Source organism: Phyllobates terribilis, unplaced genomic scaffold, assembly GCF_046119375.1.
Source record: "Phyllobates terribilis strain yellow unplaced genomic scaffold, ASM4611937v1 Scaffold_61__1_contigs__length_8056638, whole genome shotgun sequence".
Lineage (NCBI taxonomy): Eukaryota > Metazoa > Chordata > Amphibia > Anura > Dendrobatidae > Phyllobates > Phyllobates terribilis.
This window is the reverse complement of record NW_027362821.1, coordinates 7961494-7982975: the sequence shown is the minus strand read 5'-3', so window position 1 is coordinate 7982975 and position 21482 is coordinate 7961494. Positions and strand designations below refer to the sequence as shown.

Here is a 21482-nt window from a genome sequence, read left to right as displayed (position 1 = left end):
ATGTGGAGTAAGCCTGCAAATTTCCGTTAAGCTTAAACCTAGCAGTATTATAGTACAGTAATGTAGAATTGTTATAGCAGTTCAAATAAATAATTGTTTAACTATAATTTTGTACTGTATTAAATTGGAAAGGAATGCGGCCCGCCAGCTTAAATTGTTTTTTATGTGCGGCCCATTTACTCTATCGAGTTTGAGACCCCTGTACTAGTGGGAGTCACGAGTGCAAGGGTTCAAGGGCGCCAGTAGTGGAAGACATAGTGCGCGAAACCGAAGAACAAGTAAGCAGACCTGCTGATCAGCCCTGCGGTGCTGAGGCCGAGTTATGGCGAAATAGGGAGCGACAGTGCGCCTCACCAGTCCTGGAGTATATTACAGAGGAAGGATACTGTGTGGAAAATGCTTCATACTGTAAAGGAAACGTCCAGAACACTTTGTGCCCCCCGATATCCCTTGTATGCCGGGACGTTGCTAGGGTCCTAAAAGATCAGGGGCCAAAGCCCCAAAGTAGGTGTTTCCCCATACAACCTCCCTGCCACTTAAAAGAGGACCTATACATATATAATTACAGTACACCATTGTTGCTAACCTAAAATACACAACTGAAAGACCAATATTCCCAAAATTACTTCTATACAAGGCAGTAATAATCCCGCTACACAATGCCCTCTACCATCAACACTACCCAGTGAGTACATAGTATTATGATATGACCATTGCCTCTACATAAAAAACACACTGTACAAAGACCATCTGACTTCTCACATTTCCAGCACCGTCCCCATCTATTCCCACCCCGCACAACCTCCCCATGCTGCCTGCTCTTCCGACGTGGAATAGGAACCTCAATACTTCAAAAATTATGTCATTACTATGATTACCCTCCACCAATTAATGCTACAAAGACTGTGTGCCAGATAGAGGGGACCTATAAAAATAATAGCGTCCCATAGAAAGTAGTAAAGACCCCACTGTGCTACCTAGCAAGTAATAATGCCAGATATGCTCTTATGAAAGTTTCAATATCTGAAGTGTTCCCTCCAAGCAACAAATACAGTTGAGTATCCCCTTTAAGTAATAATGCCCCCTTAAAGCCACAATCAAACTACACCCAACTACAAAGTTCTTCTTCAAGTCTATGGACGATGATTTCGGGGTGGTGAAAGAAGAAATTTCTGATGATGCACCCATTTAAAAGAAATAATGTCCTGAGTGCCCCCATAGCACCCTGTATATTGTATGATAGTCCCACAGCTCACTACACACTGTATGATGGTCCCCACAGCTCCCTATGCACTGTATGATGGTCCCCACAGATCCCTATACACTGCATGATGGTCCCCACAGCTCCCTAGACACTGTATAATTGTCCCCACAGCTCCCTGCGCACTGTATGATGATCCCCACAGCTCCCTAAGCACTGTATGATGATCCCCATAGGTCCCTATACCCTGTATGATGGTCCCCACAGCTCCCTATGCCCTGTATGATGGTACCCACAGATCCCTACGCACTGTATGATGGTCCCCACAGCTCCCTACGCACTGTATGATGGTCCCCACAGTTCCATATGCACTGTATCATGGTCCCCACAACTCCCTACGCTCTGTATGATGGTCCCCACAGCTCCCTATGCACTGTATGATGGTCCCCACAGTTCTCTATGCACTGTATGATGGAACCCACAGCTCCTTATACACTGTATGATGGTCCCCACGGCTCCTTATACACTGTATGATGGTCCCCACAGCTCCTTATGTACTGTATGATAGTCCCCACAGCTCCCTACACTCCGTATGATGGTCCCCACAACTCCCTATGCACTGCATAATGGTCCCCACAGCTCCTTATGCACTGCATAATGGTCCCCACAGCTCCCTATGCACTGCATAATGGTCCCCACAGCTCCCTATGCACTGCATAATGGTCCCCACAGCTCCCTATGCACTGCATAATGGTCCTCACAGCTCCCTATGCATTGTCTGATGGTCCCCACAGCTCCCTATGCACTGTATGATGGAACCCACAGCTCCCTTTGCACTGTATGATGGTCCCCACAGCTCCCTATGCCCTGTATGATGGTCCCCACAGCTCCCTATGCACTGCATAATGGTCCCCACAGCTCCCTATGCACTGCATAATGGTCCCCACAGCTCCCTATGCGCTGCATAATGGTCCCCACAGCTCCCTATGCGCTGCATAATGGTCCCCACAGCTCCCTATGCACTGTCTGATGGTCCCCACAGCTCCCTATGCACTGTATGATGGTCTCTACAGCTCCCTATACATTGTCTGATGGTCCCCGCAGCTCCTTATGCACTGTATGATGGTCTCCACAGCTCCCTATGCATTGTCTGATGGTCCCCACAGCTCCCTATGCACTGTATGATGGTCTGTACAACTCCTTATAACTGGCATGATGGTCCCTACAACTCCCTATATCCTGTAAAATGGCCCTCACAGCCCCATATATACAGTACTGTATGATGGCCCCCGCAGCCCAATATATACTGTATGATGGCCCCCATACCCACTTGTACACTATATTATGGCCCCTACAGCTCCCTTTATACTGTATGATGGCCCCACAGCCCCTTATAAACTGTATTCCGGCACCCACTCCCCATTTTATATAATATGATGGCCCCACTGCCCCTCATATATAGCATGATGACTCCCATAGCCCCTTATAGTATGATGGCACCCACACCCCTTATATATACAGGTGCATCTCACTAAATTAGAATATCATCAAAAAGTTTATTTATTTTAGTTCTTCAATGCTGAAAATGAAACTCATATATTATATAAAGTCATTACAATCAAAGTGATCTATTTCACGTGTTTATTTCTGTTAATGTTGATGATTATGGCCAGGGGCGCACATAGAAATCATGAGGCCCCATAGCAGAAGCTCTAATTGGACCCCCCCCCCCACCAAAAAAATAAAGAAATATTTGTCTGTGTCACAGAAGAGCCGATCTCACAACTTTCCAGCCTTTACTTCGCTTTTCTAATGTTCCTCCTACTGAAGTCCTAGATCCCTCTTTCATTGCCCCCATGAAGTATGATGCCAATAAAAGTGCCCCCCAAACACAGTATGATACCCCCATGGTGCATTCCTCCACATTAGCCTCTACATGAACAGTATAATGACCTTATTGTACCCCACTTCAACTCCCAAGGCAAAGTATGGTGACCCTAACACAGTATGATTCCCCCAACTGTGACTCCCACACAGCCCTCCATACAGTATAATGGGCCTACATACAGTATAATGCCCCACACAGCCCTCCAAACAGTATAATGGCCCCACACAGCCCTCCAAACAGTATAATGGCCCCACACAAACCTTCACACCGTATAATTGCTTTCATACAGCATAACGGCCCCCCACATAGCCCTAAAAATATCAAGTTATACAGATTTCTGATTCAAATGATGGACAGTATTCACACAGGTGGTCACCACCGATAATGTAACTATTAGAAACCAGGAGGGGTATTAGAAGAAAAGGTGTGTGAATAAAATGTAACTTTTATTAGTAAGATTAAAATATATTAGTTCAATTTCATACATCAAAAAGATGTATATAGGGCCACTGCTATGATGGATTTTAAGCAGTTATTCCTGACTACAATATGGCAGCACCAGTATGGATTTTCCAACCAATGTCCCTACAATTAAATGGTTGGGTATTATCATTTTATTGTCCCAACTGTCTTAGTTTGGACCTGTCAAATTATTTATAATATATGTGCCATATATTTAGATACAATCTAAATGCAAGAGTCGACCAGTGTAATCACCATTGATCAGCTTGCTGTTAGCCTCTCAGATGTGCCTGTGTAGCTGGTAAGTCAATGACGATGTTGCGTGGAGAGACATATATTAATATGGTGGTGCGATCCTGTAACAGGGAGTTGTAACATAGGCCACAATTGTATCTTCTTAAGCAGCTAATATCCCATCTAAGATAGGTCGCTACATGCGTATGGAGATTTAACCAGCACGTTCAGTGGTATGTCTCCCTGTCTCCTCACAGACCCCACACATTGGCCGCATGCCGATAGTATACACGGGGTCAGTGCCGCTGGTTTGTCCGGCAGAGACAGTCTCGTGAGTATCATGCATGTATCACCCTGTCTCTCCTACAGCGTTCTCACTCTGATCATGTGCAGGTGGTACGCACGTGGTCAGTGCCGTTTTATCGTTTCAGCCGGCAGGATTAAGTTAATATTGAGATAACAGCGGCACATGGCAGAGCCAAAAGACAGTATAGGAGATCTTAGTGTTATCTCACTATTAACTTAATCCTGCCGGCTGAAACGATAAAACGGCACAGACCACGTGCGTACCACCTGCACATGATCAGAGTGAGAACGCTGTAGGAGAGACAGGGTGATACATGCATGATACTCACGAGACTGTCTCTGCCGGACAAACCAGCGGCATCTTCCAGCCAAGGGGCAGCAGCTGCTGGTTTTCTTCATGCCTACATAGGAGTTGTACCTGTCACAACTCCATCAGGTGAGTGTAACCAGCACTCTCTTACTCTCCCTCCATAGGGTATCACCCTATTGTGCGCTCTGTTTCCCACATTTAGATCTACATTCCCGAAAAATGAAAACGCCGCGGCTTTCGGATCTCGGAAAGTGGCGACACAAGCAAATTATTTTTACAAATTTCAGAATTTTTGTTTCATCACTTAAATATAAATGATATAAATCGTCACTTAAGTAGAAGAGATGAAGCTTTACTACCTCCTGCTCCAGCTCCAGCACTTCACCGCTGCCGCTGATCTTTAGTCATTGGCTTCAAGGGTGACATCATGATCGCAGCTCTGCAGCCAATCACTTGGCTCAGTGGGCCATGCTGACAGAGCTGCTAAGCTCAGTGATTGGCTGCAGCAATGATGTGTGCTGAAGTTGAGCCATCACCCCTGCAGCCTGTCACAATAGACCACAGGAAGAGCTGAAGATCCAGAGCTGGAGCAGCAGGAGAAAGTAAAGCTCTGTGTGTTTTCTCTAACACTGGGAACCTTCTATATATTACATAAAAACATTCCTGAAAACCCCTTTAATCTGACTTTATAGAAAAAGTCTATATCCGGCTACTGTCCTCCCCTCATGAATCACAAAATATGCCAAGTGTGAACAACTCCTGTCCCCAAATGAGGACTTGCAGGCGATCAGTTGATAGTCGGGGGTCTGGCAGTGAACACCCTCAGCAATCAGCTGTGTTTTGCTGGACGTAGAGGCCTCTCCAGGACACATGTGGTATTACATGGTTTGCTTTCAGAATAATATGTAATATGTAATACATGATATCTTGAAGTCTTCCAGAAGAAGATATTGGCAGACAGGTAATGACTTATTACCTACCAGCCATTGTCTCCTTTATCACTCGCTAGTTCTTATACACATTTGGATGATTTCACATCTTCGTTGGAAGCCGTATTAGGAACCTCCATCACAGATTTTATCTTTTAGGACGAATTCTCAGCCAACAGCTATTTGGCCATTGTTCACATGACGTAAGCCTACGTTATATACAGCAATATGCAGCAGGATACACGAGATCCAGGGAAATATCCGATCGCCAAAAATGGGGTCAAGAATGGTATGTGTGGCCTCCTCATCCCCCAATCCTGGTATGTGTGGCCTTCTCATCCCCCAATCCTGGTATGTGTGGCCCCCTCATCCCCCAATCCTGGTATGTGTGGCCCCCTCATCCCCCAATCCTGGTATGTATGGCCTCCTCACCCCCCAATCCTGGTATGTGTGGCCTTCTCATCCCCCAATCCTGGTATGTGTGGCCCCCTCATCCCCCAATCCTGGTATGCATAGCCCCCTCATCCCCCAATCCTGGTATGTATGGCCTCCTCACCCCCCAATCCTGATATGTGTGGCCCCATCACTGCACACACAAAAAATAAACACTTATACTCACCTTCCTTCCTCACCTCTGCTCCAGAGCTGCTGAGTTCTGTCTGCCAGAAGTTCATGTTGGTATCTGAGCAGCGCGCGCTCTCAGTTGTCGAGGTGAGCTGCTGCTGCTGCCGGCATATTCACTCCTCTCCACGCCGGGACCATGAGCGTTGACAAGCGTGAATATGCATTCTCTTTAGTAGCGGGCACTGTAAGCTGGAGCCACGGCTCAGCGCTCCTCCGTGCCCGCTACTAAAGAGAATGAATATTCCCTCTTCTCCATGCCCATGGAAGTGGAGAAGAGGGAATATTCATGTCCCTTTAGCAGCGGGCACACGTGGTAGCTACAGCAGCCGCTACTGCGTGTGCCCGCTCCTTCGCCGCCGCAACCTCCCACCCCCCCCAATACTCACCTATCCTCCTCGCTCCCCCCGAGGCTCACGGGCCCCATAGCAGTAGTGTGGCCTGCCACCATTGGTGGTACGCCACTAATTATGGCTTACAGCCAATGAAATCACAAAAGTCATTATCTCAGTAAATTAAAATACTTTATAACATCAGCTTGAAAAATGTTTTTAAAATCCGAAATGTTGTCCTACTGAAATGTATGTTCAGTAAATGCACTCAGTACTTGGTCGGGGCTCATTTTGCATCAATTTCTGCATCAATGCGGCGTGGCATGGAGGCGATCAGCCTGTGGCACTGCTGAGGTGTTATGGAAGCCCAGGTGGCTTTGATAGCAGCCTTCAGCTCGTCTGCATTGTTGGGTTTGGCGTCTCTTATCTTTCTCTTGACAATACCCCATAGATTCTCTATAATAGATTCTCTACGGGGTTAAGGTCATGTGAGTTTGCTGACCAATTAAGCAGAGTGATACTGTTGCTTTTAAACCAGGTATTGGTACTTTTGGCAGTGTGGACAGGGGCCAAGTCCTGCTGGAGAATGAAATTTCCATCTCCAAGAAGCTTTTCGGCAGAGGGAAGCATGACGTGCTGTAAAATGTCCTGGTAGACGGCCGGTTGACTTTGGTGTTGATAAAACACAGTGGACCTACACCAGCAGATGACATGGCTCCCCAAACCATCACTGATTGTGGAAACTTCACACTAGACCTCAAGCAGCTTGGATTTTGTGCCTCTTCACTCTTCCTCCAGACTCTGAGACCTTGTGGAGTGTGTCAATGACTGCCTTCTGGACATCTGTCAAGTCAGCAGTCTTCCCCATGATTGTGGAGCCTACTGAAACAGACTATGGGACATTTTTAAACACTTAGGAAGCCGTTGCAGGTGTTTTTGTTAATTATTCTAATTTACTGAGATAATGACTTTTGTGTTTTCATTGGCTGTAAGCCATAATCGTCAACATTAACAGAAATAAACACTTGAAATAGATCCCTCTGTCTGTAATGACTCTATATAATATATGAGTTTCACTTTTTGTATTGAAGAACTCAAATAAATTATCTTTTTGATGATATTGTAATTTAGTGAGATGCACCTGCATATGATGACTGTTGCCCCCAGTGGAATATATGCGGTGTCTATTTTGGGATATTTTAGTACACCCATGATGATACTATAGACAGCCATTATACCTGGAATGGCCCCTTCCTTGCGTGCCTTGCTTTTTTTGGCTTACATGTCTAACAATCACATATGTGTTGTGTCCCTTCCCCCATCATCCTATTTTTCTATTGCTGAATAAATATGATAGATTTTATACTCCCTGGACCCCTTTGATGGTCTTTTACCCTGCGGGGTTTTCTCTCATATATGGACTCAGTGTGGTGGTGATGGTAGAGGACATTGTGTAGCAGGATCATTTTGGCCTTGTATAGTAGTAATTTTGGGAATATTGGTCTTTGTATAGTGTATATAGCAGCAGTGGTATACTGTAATTATATATGTATAAATCCTCTTTTAAGTGGCAGGGAGGTTATATGGGGAAACATGTACTTTGGGGCTGGGGTCCCTGATCTCTTAGGACCCCAGCAACGCTCCTGCACTGGGGAAAAGCAGGGTCTGGAGGCCACTTTAATATCATCATTTTATGGATATGACGCCAAAGAAACTAATGAAGTGCTTTGCAAAGTGCCATAATTTTCACAATTCTGAAAATAAATTGTAAGTTTAGTTCCACTATAAGTGATGTTAATTCTGTTATGAGAGCTAACCTGAGACAATTTATCACTGCGGTGTGTGAATTGTCACATTAAGCTTTGCTACATCTATACATAGTGAAGTTCAGCATCAAAATGCTGCAGGTCCCATCTCTTCTACAGAACAATCCCATGGAAATAAAGCTGATCATTTTATCAGATGGGATCATTAGAACTTACCTGGTTGGATCCTTTGTTTCTGGTGGATTCTTTCCCAGGTCGTCATTAAGGCCCTTTACAATAAGCTCCAAAAACTCATCGGACTTTCTGAATCTTTCAAGCGTTTTCTCCATCACAGAAAGGACAGAAAGGATGCGCTTATCCTGGCAGAAGAGGATCACAGATATATTGTTCTACATCTTCCAGATGTTTGGATTTATCTACAGACTAATGATTAATCTCGCATGAAGAATGATAATATTATAACAGATCACAATTTTGGGCTAAAATTCTCAATTTAAAAAAAATATATATAGCAATTACATTATTCTGACAAGACCAATTTTTTGTTTTTTTCCTCCCCTTTTTCCCCAAAAATATAACTTTGTTTTTTCATTCACATAGACGGAGGGCTTGTGTTTTGTGGGACTAGTTGTTGTCTGGAATGACAACATTCAATTTAGCACATAAAGTATTGAAAAATGGGGAAAAAATCAAAGTAAGGTTATTATTTTTGTTTGGGTTTTTTTTATGAACATTTAAAAAAAATGTGGTTTGTGAGACCATTTTCATCTTGCGAAGACCTAATTTTATAAAATGATCACATTGATGGAGTTGTCGGCTTTTTCTTGTGGAGAGATCAGTAGTTACAAGTTTCTGATTGCAGTTTTGGGAGGGAAGTAGAGAGACCCGAAAACCACAACCACAACCATGGCACTTTACTGTCCTTTACAGCATTGACCCGACGTGTAATAGATTTATATATAATGAAAGATTGTACTTATGTCAATGCAGCAGAAACAAATATTGTTTTACGCTTTTTCTTTTTTATAGTTGGCCAGAAAACCGCAGAACCTTAAGCAGAAAATGACATGAATGAGAACATCTGCCCGGCTTGTACCGGATCCGGGGGTGTTACGTACAAGGCGAAGGTCCCAGAATAAGGATTTGCTTCATTTTGGTGCAGAGTTTCTAGTAGTTTCTGGTTACTACTGTTACAGGCAGATGCCGTCTGCATAATACAGCCAGCACCGCCTCAACCCCTCCATGCATGTGGACCCCGGCACAAACACTCCGGTACATCCTTTTATGCTAAGACATTAATAATTCTACAATTATCACACACAACTTATATACAGAAACCCCCCAACCGTCCCCGATCCAATGGGACTGTCCGGCGGTCGCTGGAGGTCGGGGCTATGTCCTGACGAGCTGTGTTCTGTCAGGACAGTCTGTGTAGTACAAGAATGTCTCATGCCGTGCTGCTGTGATCGCTCCTGGAGAGGGGCAGCATCCGCTCCGTACACCTCGTACACACACGGCTCCGCTCCGCACGACTCGTACACGCCCGGCTCCGCTCCATACACCTCGTACACGACCGGCTCCGCACACGCGCGGCTCCGCTCCGTACGCCTCGCACACGCGCGGCTCCGCTCCGTACGCCTCGCACACGCGCGGCTCCGCTCCGTACGCCTCGCACACGCGCGGCTCCGCTCCGTACGCCTCGCACACGCGCGGCTCCGCTCCGTACGCCTCGCACACGCGCGGCTCCGCTCCGTACGCCTCGCACACGCGCGGCTCCGCTCCGTACGCCTCGCACACGCGCGGCTCCGCTCCGTACGCCTCGCACACGCGCGGCTCCGCTCCGTACGCCTCGTACACGCGCGGCTCCGCTCCGTACGCCTCGCACACGCGCGGCTCCGCTCCGTACGCCTCGCACACGCGCGGCTCCGCTCCGTACACCTCGCACACGCGCGGCTCCGCTCCGTACACCTCGCACACGCGCGGCTCCGCTCCGTACACCTCGCACACGCGCGGCTCCGCTCCGTACACCTCGCACACGCGCGGCTCCGCTCCGTACACCTCGCACACACGCGGCTCCGCTCCGTACACCTCGCACACACGCGGCTCCGCTCCGTACACCTCGTACACACGCGGCTCTGCTCCGTACGCCTCGTACACGCGGCTCTGCTCCGTACACCTCGTACACGCGCAGCTCCGCTCCGTACACGTCGTACACGCGCGGCTCCGCTCCGTACACCTCGTACACACGCGGCTCTGCTCCGTACACCTCGTACACACGCGGCTCCGCTCCGCACACCTCGTACACACGCGGCTCTGCTCCGTACACCTCGTACACACGCGGCTCCGCTCCATACACCTCGTACACACGCGGCTCTGTTCTGTACACCTCGTACACACGCGGCTCTGTTCCGTACACCTCGTACACGCGCGGCTCTGTTCCGTACACCTCGTACACACGCGGCTCTGCTCCATACACCTCGTACACACGCGGCTCTGTTCCGTACACCTCGTACACACGCGGCTCCGCTCCGTACACCTCGTACACACGCGGCTCCGCTCCGTACACCTCGTACACACGCGGCTCCGCTCCGTACACCTCGTACACACGCGGCTCCGCTCCGTACACCTCGTACACACGCGGCTCTGCTCCGTACACCTCGTACACGCGCGGCTCTGCTCCGTACACCTCGTACACACGCGGCTCTGCTCCGTACACCTCGTACACACGCGGCTCTGCTCCGTACACCTCGTACACACGCGGCTCTGCTCCGTACACCTCGTACACACGCGGCTCTGCTACATCCACACTGTAAACCCCTCCTGACCCCACACATAAACTTCAGCTCATCCAGCACCATGACAACCAGCACAGCAGAGTCCTGCATCCACTGAGGCCCCTGATCATGTGACCCCTGACTCCTCCCCTCCTGTGACCTCATCACAGCTCCTGTGCGCACAAAGCGGCCATATATGTGGTGGCGGCTCTGCAGGTGGAGGTATGTGGAGACCCCCATTACTGGGCGCAGGGGGCATTAACCCCTTTAGCACGGAGACTCTTTTGGGGTCTTGTGTTGCCCCTTTATAAGAATCATAAGGTTTTTGTTTTGTTTCCTGTAATAGATACATACGACCCAACTATGGAGACAGGAAGGGAGGAAACTTATTGTTCTCATAGTACAGGACCCCTTTACTGCCCCACAGTGTAATGCCCCCATTATGCCCTTTATGCAGGATGTATGATGCCCCCACACAGTGTAATGCCCCCATTATGCCCCTTATATAGGATGTATGATGCCCCCACAGTGTAATGCCCCCATTATGCCCCTTATGCAGGATGTATGATGCCCCCACAGTGTAATGCCCCCATTATGCCCCTTATGCAGGATGTATGATGCCCCCACAGTGTAATGCCCCCATTATGCCCCTTATGCAGGATGTATGATGCCCCCACACAGTGTAATGCCCCCATTATGCCCCTTATGCAGGATGTATGATGCCCCCACACAGTGTAATGCCCCCATTATGCCCCTTATGCAGGATGTATGATGCCCCCACACAGTATAATTCCCCCATTGTGTCCCTTATCCAGGATGTATGATGCCCCCACACAGTGTAATGCCCCTATTATGCCCCTTATGTTGGATGTATGATGCCCCCCACAGTGTAATGCCCCCATTATGCCCCTTATGCAGTATGTATGATGCCCCCACACAGTGTATTGCCCCGATTATGCCCCTTATACAGGATGTATGATGCCCCCACAGTGTAATGCCCCCATTATGCCCCTTATGTTGGATGTATGATGCCCCCCACAGTGTAATGTCCCCATTTTGCCCCTTATGCAGGATGTATGATGCCCCCACACAGTGTAATGCCCCCATTATGCCCTTTATGCAGGATGTATGATGTCCCCACACAGTGTAATGCCCCCATTATGCCCCTTATGCAGGATGTATGATGCCCCCACACAGTTTAATGCCCCCACACAGTGTAATGCCCCCATTATGCCCCTTATGCAGGATGTATGATGTCCCCACACAGTGTAATGCCCCCATTATGCCCCTTATGCAGGATGTATGATGCCCCCACACAGTGTAATGCCCCCATTATGCCCCTTATGCAGGATGTATGATGCCCCCACACAGTGTAATGCCCCCATTATGCCCCCACACAGTGTAATGCCCCCATTATGCCCCTTATGCAGGATGTCTGATGTCCCCACATAGTGTAATGCCCCCATTATGCCCCTTATGTAGGATGTATGATGCCCCCCACAGTGTAATGCCCCCATTATGCCCCTTATGCAGGATGTATGATGCCCCCACACAGTGTAATTCCCCCATTATGCCCCTTATGCAGGATGTATGATGCCCCCACACAGTGTAATTCCCCCATTATGCCCCTTATGCAGAATGTATGATGCCCCCACACAGTGTAATTCCCCCATTATGCCCCTTATGCAGTATGTATGGTGCCCCCACAGTATAATGTTCCCCCAGTACCACCTGAGGTCCTGCAGTTGGAATAATCCCTCTGGAATTGGTTTTCCCTTTGGCTGCTCCCCTACATGTATACCCTCGAGCATGTATACATGCATGTAGGGGAGCAGGCCTTACTAGATATCGAGGCTTTATACAGTAATATATCGCATGAGGATGGTATCAGAGGAGTAAGACATTTCTTGAAATGGAGATCAGTAGAGTGTAGCAGACATAATGACTTCATGAAGGATCTTCTAAAATTCGCTATTACTCTTTTTGACAGGAAGTACTTCCACCAGCTCAGGGGTACTGCGATGGGGAGCCCCTGTGCCCCCTCGTATGCTAACCTATTCCTTGGCTGGTGGGAGGAATCCACAATATTCAGGGATGATCATAAGTGGTGGCATCCATATATTGGGGTATGGTACAAATATATTGACTACATTTTTATCATCTGGTCGGGGACGAGTGAACAATCTTTTGAATTTGTCAGGGAACTCAACATCAATAGAGTCTGCCTGAGATTTATATCAGAGATTAATTATTACCAGTTGCCGTTCCTGGATGTAATAATCAAGAAAGTACGAGATGGGACTCTAGGGACATTCATCTACCATAAACCTTCAAGCACTAATAAACTATTGAAGTGGGATAGCCACCACCCCATCCCCATAAAAAGAGGAATACCCCGGGGCCAGTTTTTACGGTTGGGTACTGCCATAATGTCACAGATTTTAATATACAGGCAATAGACCTGAACATCAGATTCAGGGAAAAAGGGTACACCTGGTACATTTTGGATTCCACATCATCGTTTGCAGAAAAATGGGAGAGACAGACACTTCTCCATACCTATCCAAGACACCAAGAAAAAGATGGTATAACACGAGTAAGAAAAACTTACAACCATCAGAGTGACTGTATCTTTCATATCCTCAGAAAACACTGGGATATACTTGTGGTTGAACCGGACCTGAGGGTGCTGTAGGATCTACTCCCATAATAACTTTCAGAAAGGGTCTGTCAGTTAGGGACCATTTAGTGCATAATTTCTGTCAGGAAAATATTGAGAAAGTATTAACAATTTCTCTCTATCCCTGAAACCCCTCTTCATCCCTCTCTTATCCATCATTTGTCACCAGAGGAGAGCTGACACTCCACGCAGCTGTTGGTATGCAAATACAAGTACAAGAAGCTCAGTAGCCTATTCTACTCAACATACGAATGATTCTCCTCTTGGCACAGACCTGGGATAGATTGACACCTTCCAACATAGGAGCAGAGATGGAAGGAAAGAGGAAATTGCTCTTTTAGGCTCAAAAGGGGTTTAACAAAGACTGCAGGATCTTCGGAGTCAAAACAAAATATGGAATAACTAAAGTTTCATAATTCTGATAATGATGGGACCCATATTTTTAGTGACAGGGTCAGCTAGGGAATGATATATATATTTTCCTGTCTCTGTAGGCCCCTCTGGGGGGGCTGTGGTGCAAAAGTCCCAAAATAACAGATCGCAGCTATATCGTGTGAGGTCTCTGGAGAAAGGTAAAATCATAGCGGAAAAAATTGTATCACTTTCAGGTCTCTATGATCAACCCACGATAAGATATCACTAAAATCAGATTTCTAATAAATATATGAAGGCTGGAGACCAGCCCCTGTGATGTCATCCAAGGGGTGTGTGGGCAGGTCTTTCCCTTCAGCAGCATAAAATAATCTGCTGAGGTTAGAGTAGTATTCATTGCGTTAGTATATATTTATTATAGCAACAGATCCTGCTGAGTGTCTCCCCTCCACCTATATTGAATCATCTCAGCGATCGTTATAGTAAGTTTTCTTTAATCCTGTTTATTTTGTGTAACTGCTTATATATTGTATTGTCCCCTTTTGTAAAATCTTGTATATTTTTCATAACACTGCCTCCCTTTTGGTTTAAATATAAAATTTAATAGTGCTGTTTCTTTTGTGCTGTAATTGTTCCCTCCCACGAAGCCATACGCTACCAGAACGCAGGCGTCCTCCCAGGCCTGTATTATAGTTCAAATCTGGAGGGTGTTGGCAGCGAGTAATATTAAGTGGGCTATCGTGAAGCTGACAGTGACCGTACAGCGGCATATACACATGTTCCATGCGTTGGAATCCGGAGATGTGATGCCATACGCTCACTGGTCGCTTGCTGATACCTATGTAGTGGATAGTCGGGATCGTGTGCTCCCCACTCCCTGACGAAATCCGGACAGAGTGACGGCAACGGTGAGATATTGTGTGATCTCCCTGGTGGCGTCGCTGCGGAACCCTGACAAATTGGTGCCAAGTGGTGGGATATTACAGAACATCAGTGGTTGGATTGAGCAATCATTCCTGTCACTGAAAACTTAAACGGTTCTTGCGAGAATACTGTGCAGATTTTTAAGAAATAAGAGTCAGTGTTTTAATATTTTTTTATTTGGGACATTATCTGTACGTATAGCAGTTGCATCCCCTACCCCTCTCTTGTTTTTCTGTCCTATATTTTATTTGGCAATGATAGCTACATGTGAAGAGCCCTGGTATCACCAGTAGTCAAAGGAGACTCTCACTGCTCTCTGTGAGCTGAGACAGATCGACCCCACAGGCAAGACCAGGCACCAAATGATTGCTGAACTGTTGCAAGGTGCTGCAGAGCTCGGATGATGGGGTGGCCAGCCAAGTCCCGGATGGTACTGCTGCAGGGGTCCCACCAGTGATTGCCAGCCAGACCCGCAGCCAGGGTAGTGTGGACCCCCTGCAGATGGCCTTGGAGCTGCTCACCGCAGACAATCGTGATGGACAACTGCAGCTGGTCCTGAAATTCCAGGAGCGAGCAGAGCAATGAGCCCAAGCTGACCGAGAGGCTGCTGAGCAACAGGCCCAAGCTGACCGAGAGGCTGCTGAGCGAAAGGCCCAAGCTGATCGAGAAGCTGCTGAGCGACAGGCTGAGGCTGAGAGAGCTGAGCAACAGGCCCAAGCTGACCGAGAGGCTGCTGAGCAACAGGCCTAAGATGACCGAGAGGCTGCTGAGCGACAGGCAGAGGCTGAGAGAGCTGAGCGACAGGCCCAAGCTGATCGAGAAGCTGCTGAGCGACAGGCCGAGGCTGAGAGAGCTGAGCGACAGGCCGAGGCTGAGAGAGCTGAGCGACAGGCCGAGGCTGAGAGAGCTGAGCAACAGGCCCAAGCTGACCGAGAGGCTGCTGAGCGACAGGCCCAAGCTGATCAAGAAGCTGTTGAGCGAAAGTGGCAAGATGAGCAGCGGTACAAGCTGGAGTTAGCCCGAATCCAGCTGCCGAAATCCACCGCATCGGGCAATGAGACCGGCAACACCAACTGCTTTAAACCCCGTCCGGAGCATTTTCCTGTAATGGAAAAGGACAGGGACTTGAACACATTTCTCTGAGGATTTGAAAAAGCCTGCAGACAGTACCAGCTGCTTGAAGCCCAGTAGGCCAGGTATTTAACCCCAGGGCGCCAAGGATAAGCTCTGGAGGTGTTTGCTTCTCCAATTCGAAAACAAGATGGAGACTATGAGGCCGTCAAGCAGGCCAGGTTAAAAAAAAGTACCAGCTGACTCCGGAGGTTTACTGGAAAAAGTTCAGAGCCCTCCAACGTGGACCACATGACTGCTACAGTGACGTGGTGGATGGGCTCAGGACCAACTTTGAGCAGTGGGTCCAAGGACTGTCAGTTACCACCTTCGAGGACCTGAAGGATCTGATGGTGAACGACCAGTTTCTTCGTCTTCCAGTGGAAGTTCAACAGTTTGTGCTTGACCGGGAGCCAAAGGAGGCTGCCAAAGCAGCCCAGATCGCAGATGCCTGTGAGGCCAACCGCACACCAGAGGTGCGTAAGTCAGCCGCCGCCAGCTGGAAAGGGGGTAAACCCACAACCACCCCCAGTGTTCCAACCAGCTGGCCCTCAGCGGGTTCTGCCCCATCTTCCAGCACCTGGCCTGCATTTGACTCCCATAAGTGTTATGTTTGTGACCAAACGGGTCACACAAGCCTTGTCTGCCCGGAGAGGCAGAAGATGAACACCACACCTGAGGCCCCAGGACCTACTGCAGCCATTCTTTATGTGGGTGAGGCGGTTGGCAGGGCCCGGGAAAACTTACAACCTGTTACTGTGGGCAACACCGTTGCTGTTGGCCTTAAGAACACTGGCGCAGAATGTACCCTCATCCGCCCTTAGTTCGTGTTACCAGAGGAACTCATTGCTGGGAAGACCCTGACTGTCACTGGGTTTGAGGGTATTTGCCGATAGCCTGAGTTTTTCTGGACTTGGATGCGGGGAGGGGGTTAAGGGAAGTGGGGGTGTTGGAGATTCTCCCCACTAATGTGCTATTGGGAACTGATCTGGGACAATTTATTGCCCGATACATCCCTGACCACCCTCCCAGATCTGATATGTCATGTAATGCCACTGTCAATTGACGGTAATGACAATAATGTAAATTTCATGCATAATAAAAATGTATGTTGTGTTAAAGGGAATTCAGCCACCTCACCCTGCGGGGTGATGCTGCTGAGGATCCCCTAAAGCGAGCCAGCATAAGTGCTATGGGCAAGGGGAGCAGGCACGGACACACCAGGAAGCAGGTTGTCCCGTGCGGGTGACCAGTGTCACTCCAGATAGTGACATGGTCAATGGTAGCTGTCCCATGACTAGCACAGCTCCAGAGGTGATGAGCAGGGATGGGGAGAAACATGGGGATCATAGGGAAAGTGGTTCCGTGCCGCTGACCAGTGTCACGACGGACTGTGACATGGCCGGTCGTAGCTCCCCCCTAGTGAGCATGGCTCCCAAGGTAAAAATGATGGTAGGAAGGGTAGGCCCCACAACTGGGCAAGGTAAAAGAAAGGTGTCCCCCCCCCCCCCCCTTCCCTGTCTGTCAGGAGTATGGGAGGAAGGTACCCATAGCCTGTAAGAGGTGTGGGGAAAATGTACCCCAAACCGATCAGGGTGATCGGAAAGCTGGATCTCCATTCGGTCAGAGTGGGGGGCAAGTTGGGTCAAAGGCATTTGGGCAGTATACGCCATGGTTGGGACACCCCATTAGCGAGACACATGAACAGTGTACATTGAGATCAAACCGAAGACATCTCCTTTTGTATCATTGAGATGATTAAACCCAATGTGAGAGGAGGTGATCACAATAGATGTATCCTCAAAAAAGAATGAGTGGATTTCCAAACTGGATTCACTGGCCCCTAAGGGACACAATGAGCAAATTTCTTATGCCTATTTTGTGTGAATACAGCCCCATTCTGGATTACATTTTTGGATTTTATACTCTACCCATTACTACTCAGTTCCCTGTGAATGAGGTTCACATATTGTTTTACTTCATCGAGATATCTGAGCTCCTATATCAGAATTATTTCTTATCAGTTATCTCCCACATACTATTTGTAATTAACAAGTGTGGTGATCCTTGTGTATCTCTATTTGTGCAATAGAGGTCAAATTTGACCATTTAGGAATATACTGTGGGCCATAACCCCATATCTTATGTAGTGATAAAGTACATCTACATGCCTATTGGGAGGATGTGCAATACTTGTTTTTAGTCTCCCATGACGCTGATCTCAGAGACAGAAAAATCCTATGTTGGTGGAATGCAATCCAAAACCATTAAGCGCTCCGGCGTGGAACGCATGCTTCCGGACATGAGCATTCGCAGATAGGAGACCTTGATGCACTCCGGCATGGAACGCACATGTCCCGCCACATTTGAGCTTTCTGCCCGCCCGTTGTTTTGTGCTGAATTGTGGGGAATACTTGAGAATTTATTTTTGTTCTGTCTTTAGTTGATCCCACTGATGCATCAGATAAGTCCTCAGAGAATTATGATTAGAGGAACCCATGGACACATTAGGATTTGTGAAGCTGACCTCCGCTCTCCTCTATTTCCTTTGAATTTATTGTGTGACCTGTATTTCAGAACAGTAGCTCTTGGTTTGTTTCATTTCCATGTGTAAATTGAATTTGACTCGTAGTCTTTGATATCTCTTTCAAACTTAGTTTTTTTTATGTCTGAGATCCGTCCTCCAGACTTTGTAAATTCTTTTACATACTTTGTTTGAGTTTTGTATTCAAAAAGGCTTCTACACTCGGCGGAAAACTTTCACCTAGGTTTTTTCAAGAAACAAATATCAAATGCAATGTGACTTGATTATCCTTGGTTAGGGTTTTTTTTAATTTAGATTGTGAGCCCAATGAGGACAGTGATGATAATGTATGTAAAGCGCTGCGGAATATGTTGGCGCTATATAAAAATAAAGAATATATCTATAATATATTCGTACAAGCGTCCCTCTGTCTGAATCCTCTATAGACTGCGCAAGCGTGACACGCCTGCACAGTCTGGCTCTTACGGGTAAGAGGAGTGTGTAGGCACTGAACACATACCGCGATCTCCGGCGCCATACTTACCTGACCGGGAGGAGCGTTGCCACAGCGCCTCTCTTCTTGCCGGAGACTGGGGCAGTAGTGAAGGCGTCGGAATCGGCGCATGTGCATAGCGCTATCAGGTGCCATTTTACTGAAGACACATTTGCAGTGTGTCTTCAGCAAAATGGCACCGGACAGCGCGGTATGGGCACGTGCGTACTCCGGCGCCACACTCCTCCCCCGGCTGAACAGGACACCACAGCGCTGGAGCATAGGGAAGAAAGGTGAGTTTGTGCTTTTGTTTTTTTTTTGTATGTGTGCAGCGTGAAAGGGATGAGGGAGCCACCCATACTAGGATTGGGGGGTGAGGAGGCCACGCATACCAGGATTGGGGGGTGAGGGGGCCACGCATACCAGGATTGGGGGGTGAGGGGGCCACGCATACCAGGATTGGGGGGGGTGAGGAGGCCACGCATACCAGGATTGGGGGGTGAGGAGGCCACGTATACCAGGAATGGGGGGTGGGGGGCCACGCATACCAGGATTGGGGGGTGAGGGGACCACCCATACCAGGATTGGGAGGTGAGGGGACCATGCATACCAGGATTGGGAGGTGAGGGGACCACGCATACCAGGATTAGGGGATGAGGGGTGCCATGCATACCAGGATTGGGGATGAGGGGTGCCATGCATACCAGCATTGGAGATGAGGGGAGCCATGTATACCAGGATGAGGGGTACCATGCATACCAGAATAGGAATATGTGGTGCCATGCATACCAGGATAGGGATGAGGAGCCTTACATACCAGGATTGGGGATGAGGGAGCCATGCATACCAGGATGAGGGGTTGGGTGCCGTGCATAACAGGTTGAGGGATGGGGTGCCATGCATACCAGGATGATGGGTACCATACATACCAGGATAGGGATGAGGAGTGCCATGCATACCAGGATTGGGGATGAGGGGTATCATGCATACCAGGTTTGGGGATGAGGAAGCCATGCATACCAGGATTGGGATGAGGAGTGCCATGTATGCCAGATTTTGAATGAGGGGTGCCATGCATACCAGGATTGGGGATGAGGGGTGCCATGCATACCAGGATTGGGGATGAGGGGTGCCATGCATACCAGGATGAGCAATGGGGTGCCATGCATACCAGGTTTGGGGATGAGGAAGCCATGCATACCAGGATTGGGGATGAGGGATGTCATGCATACCAGGATTGGGGATGAGGGGTGCCATGCATACCAGGATTGGGGATGAGGGGTGCCATGAATACCAGGATGAGAGATTGTGTGCCATACATACCAGGATTGGGATGAGGGGTGCCATGTATACCAGATTTGGAATGAGGGGTGCCATGCATACAGTACAGACCAAAAGTTTGGACACATCTTCTCATTGAAAGATTTTCTGTATTTTCATGACTATGAAAATTGTACATTCACACTCAAGGCATCAAAACTATGAATTAACACATGTGGAATTATATACTTAACAAAAAAGTGTGAAACAACTGAAAATACGTCTTATATTCTAGGTTCTTCAAAGTAGCCACCTTTTGCTTTGATGACTGCTTTGCACACTCTTGGCATTCTCTTGATGAGCTTCAAGAGGTAGTCACCGGAAATGGTTTTCACTTCACAGGTGTGCCCTGTCAGGTTTAATAAGTGGGATTTCTTGCCTTATAAATGGGGTTGGGACCATCAGTTGTGTTGGGCAGAAGTCAGGTGGATACACAGCTGATAGTCCTACTGAATAGACTGTTAGAATTTGTATTATGGCAAGAAAAAAACAGCTAAGTAAAGAAAAATGAGTGGCCATCATTACTTTAAGAAATGAAGGTCAGTCAGTGTGAAAAATTGGGAAAACCTTGAAAGTGTCCCCAAGTGCAGTTGCAAAAACCATCAATATCTACATAGAATCTGGCTCACATGAGGACCGCCCCAGGAAAGGAAGACCAAGAGTCACCTCTGCTTCTGAGGATAAGTTTATCCGAGTCACCAGCCTCAGAAATTGCAGGTTAACAGCAGCTCAGATTAGAGCTCAGGTCAATGCCACAGAGTACAAGCAGCAGACACATCTCTACAACAACTGTTAAGAGGAGACTTTGTGCAGCAGGCCTTCATGGTAAAATAGCTGCTAGGAAACCACTGCTAAGGACAGGCAACAAGCAGAAGAGACTTGTTTGGGCTAAAGAACACAAGGAATGGACATTAGACCAGTGGAAATCTGTGCTTTGGTCTGATGAGTCCAAATTTGAGATCTTTGGTTCCAACCACCGTGTCTTTGTGCGACGCAGAAAAGGTGAACGGATGGACTCTACATGCCTGATTCCCACCGTGAAGCATGGAGGAGGAGGTGTGATGGTGTGAGGATGCTTTGCTGGTGACACTGTTGGGGATTTATCCAAAATTGAAAACCTACTGAACCAGCATGGCTACCACAGCATCTTCCAGCATCACGCTATTCCATCCGGTTTGCGTTAAGTTGGACCGTCATTTATTTTTCAACAGGACAATGACCCCAAACACACCTCCA

At 47.9% G+C, this 21482-nt stretch overlaps 1 protein-coding gene across 1 annotated transcript in view; it reads left to right on the top strand.

Annotated features, from left to right (window-relative positions):
• Positions 1-10990: 10990 nt before the first annotated feature.
• LOC141192458 (uncharacterized) overlaps positions 10991-21482 on the top strand; it is a 118461-nt gene continuing 107969 nt past the window's right edge. The window contains exon 1 of the mRNA XM_073661991.1: positions 10991-11045. The gene's annotated coding sequence lies outside the window, so the exon portion shown is untranslated. The remainder of the gene's footprint in view (positions 11046-21482) is intronic.